A 471-nucleotide genomic window follows, 5' to 3' on the forward strand; every position below is an offset into this window, starting at 1 on the left:
TTTTTTTCCCCAAAAAAAAAAAAAAATTTTTTTTTCCCCCTTTAAAAAAAAAAATTTTTTTTTTCCCGGGCCCCCCAAAAAAAATTTTAAAAAAGGGGGTTTCCGGGGTTAAGAAAAAAAAAACCCCCCCCCTTTTTCCCAAGGGGGGGGGGGCCCCCCTTTTTTAAAACCCCCGGGCCCCTAAAAAACCCCCCCCCAAATTCCCCTTTAAAGGCCCCGGGAAAAAAAAAAACCCCAAAACCCCCCCCCCCCGGGGGGGGGGCCCCCAAAAAAAGGGGGGGGGGGAAAAAAAAAAAAAAATTTTTTGGGGGGGGGGCCCCCCCCCAAAAAAAAAAAAAAATTTTTTTTAAAGGGGGGGTTTTTTTTTCCCCTTCCCCCCCGGGGGGCCCCTTTTAAAAAAAAATTTAAAACCCTTTTTTTAATTAAGGTTTTTTAAAAAGGGTTTTTTTTTTCCCAAAAAGGGCCCCCCCC

The sequence above is a fragment of the Penaeus monodon genome, chromosome 25 (genome assembly GCF_015228065.2).
Source record: "Penaeus monodon isolate SGIC_2016 chromosome 25, NSTDA_Pmon_1, whole genome shotgun sequence".
Classification (NCBI taxonomy): domain Eukaryota; kingdom Metazoa; phylum Arthropoda; class Malacostraca; order Decapoda; family Penaeidae; genus Penaeus; species Penaeus monodon.